Here is a 3,232-nt window from a genome sequence, read left to right as displayed (position 1 = left end):
ACTGTGGTTGGTCTTTCAGAGTATAAATGGAAATACTCCAGAAATGTTGCATATTTCCATGCTTCTATGTCAAGTTTGTGAATCACAATGTATTAACAGACCAGAGGACTAAGAGACCATGATTTTAAGCTGCTAGTATCATATGTTTAGCATATGTGTCTCTTCTAGACTGTGATCATTATGTGAACATGATTGTCTCTATCTTGTTGATATGTCAGTGACTACAGATAATTCTCAAAGAATTAATAATGACAATGGAGAGAATTATGAAGGAAAAAGGTAAGTTAAAACAAAACTGTGAAAATTATTTTGTTCAGATGAATATGTAAAAAAATCGCTTGCAAATATAAAAGCTGTGGCACTGAAAAGAGCAGCATCTTTCCTCATTAACCTATAATGAAATCATGCTTGCAAGAACCAAACTATCCATGGCTTGTCAAATAGAACTCGTATGTTCTATTGGGAAAGTTAAGCAAGAACGAAACTTAGGTTAAAAAAAAGATAGAGAATTTTAATATGTTTTGACAGTTCTGGGGTAAGATGCATAAACAATAAGAACTAGTTTTCTTCTTTAAGGAATGCATTTCAACACAAGAGAAATAAAGCATGCAATAAAGAGCTTCAGAGGATTTCCACTCATTTTGCCCTTTTTAGTTAATTAAGTGACCCCAATAAAGTGGAAGGCATCCATTTTTTGAATCTCAGGATCTCATAATAGTAGATTATATCTGCAAATCAAAACCCAATGCTCATCTCTGCTATAAGGGAAAGGGCAAATTCATGGGTGGATTAATTTAGTTTTGGTTTCATCTATTTTTTCATTAAGCTTTTATCTTCCCACCACTTAATGCTTAAGTTTTCAGTTCTAATGAGGAGAGAGAGAGAGAGAGAGAGAGAGAGAGAGAGAGAGAGAGAGAGAAAAGAGCGAGAAAAGAGAGATTAAATTTTTGGCTAAAATTAAGTTTTTGAATTGTCTCTTTTGTTTTTACTAGAGGCCTGATGCATGAAATTCGTGTACTGGTAGGGTCCCTAAGCCTGGCCTACGATCAGGGCCAATTGGGGTCTAATGGCTGCTGGCCAGGGCCTTCCTTCATTCTGCGCCACCCTCTGGTGGCCAGTGCAAGTCATAGCGAACGATTGAACTCCCAGTCTCTGGTCAAACTCCCAAGGGAACAATTTGCATTTTAGGCTTTTATATATATAGATGTTTCTCTCCTAATTGACTATTAGACTACAAAATCAATTATTTTAGTATTAAAAATTGTGAAATGATATGAGATTATTTAAAAAATAAAAAGGAAAGTTTTTATTGTTTTGTTTTAAAATGGAAAAGCAGGTGTCTGGCTAGCCACACCTAAAAGATGGGTCAAAACCCTGACTTTCAAGGAGGCCTGTGCTGCTGCATCACAGGGCTGCCAAGAGTGGCTCCCAGCTGGGGAAAGTTCCAGCTGGTGCCAGGGAGAGAACCTGTCTCCAGGTCTACAGAGATGTGAAACCTCTTTCTTCAGAGCCTACATGAAGAAAGTTTGCTGAAATCTAAGATTAAAGAGAAAGATAAGATTAGAGGAACTGAATAGGGACATAAAGCATGAAAAGGTTTGCCATGTGACAAGCTGGTGCAAAGATTGGTTTAGTAAAACATCCATAAATCCAACTTTCTCACAAGGCTGCATCCTATGGTCCCTATGGGTATGTTTTTAAAAAAAGCGTGTTCTATTATTACTATGTGAAAGGTTTTGTCATATTTAACTTTACGTTGTCTTTAGTGCCTACAGAGTTTAGTAAATAAGTACTCAATTAATTAAATTAAATTATAGGTAGAAACTCTAAGTAGCCATGGATCAAGTCAGGGATATAATTTTATTAGATTTTTTACTTTAGCATTACACTGACAATTTATTTTCTTAGGAGATGGATTTACATAAATAGCAAATACATTTATTTAACCACATAGTTAAATATAAAAATAATGGTAAACCGTTACAAATATAATTTTTTTAATTTTTAAACACTTTTTTTGCTTAGTTAATTCTGTTACTTAACTAATTTAATTAGGTTAATTTTGATTGACACTGATAAAAATAATATTCATATATTAAAAAGGAAACTTTACTTTTAGATAAAATATTATCAGACTTAAAAAATAGTTCTGACATAATTGTTTGTTTACTCAGAAACAAAGAATGGTGTTCTGTACTAATCATGGATATCTAAAAGATAATATTGTATGCTAATATGAATGTCTCCAAGCTAGGGTGTTTAAAAGACAATTTTATAATACTCTATCATAAAAGTTTACTTGGCAGTAATGTAAATATTTAGCATAATTTTTCTGCTTAGAAACATATTATTGATTCATCATGCCATTTTTGAAGATAGTTTTTAAAAAGACTGTTCAGAGTGATGACAAAATAGTTATTTCTCTACATTACACATAAAACACTGCTCTTTTGTAAACATCCTGATATTGTCAATCTTCAGTTTTACTTACATTCCTCTTTTACCATAATCTAGCCCAATGCATAAAATATTATTTATCAGATAGCTACCACATAATTAGACTATTTTATTGAAATACAGTAATATTGTAAACCTAATATAAAACCAAACATCATACAAAAAATAAAAATGTCATAAAAATTTTTGCAAAAGCTAACTTATGATTGAATTATTTTCCAAAACTTAAGGAATATGCATATATTGACTATTCTTGAGAAACCTAGTACAATTCATCATCCAGAAAGGTGAGCATTGACTGAGAAGAATGTTACATTTGGTTTACATTTTGTCCTAGAGTCACAACTCGTATTCGGAATAAAACAATGATGTGCATTAAATAGTTAAGGTTAACTATTTAATCTAATGCACACCATTGTTTTGTTCATAATAAGTAAAATGCTCTCCATTGGATCTAGACTTGATTGATGTCCGCAGGTTGTAGAGATATAAGAATCTGTAATCTTTTTGACATAAACAATTGACCTTTATTTGATTTCTCAATATTGAGTGCAGAATTCCCTCCTCCTGTCTTGGAAGAAGACAAAACAGTTTGTTTCTAATAAAAAGACCTCCCTAACTAAAGAGATAATGAGAGAGATGGGGACACAGAGACTATTTTTAGTGTGATTTGATCTATAAGTTAATTTCCTTTTCTTTACAAATAAAGGGTTAATTTGAGAGTGGGACAGAAAAGACTATGGGATCCAAAAGGTCAGAAACAACTGAGCTCAGG

Source organism: Myotis davidii, unplaced genomic scaffold, assembly GCF_000327345.1.
Source record: "Myotis davidii unplaced genomic scaffold, ASM32734v1 scaffold252, whole genome shotgun sequence".
Classification (NCBI taxonomy): Eukaryota; Metazoa; Chordata; class Mammalia; order Chiroptera; family Vespertilionidae; genus Myotis; species Myotis davidii.
This window is presented reverse-complemented; position numbering follows the sequence as displayed.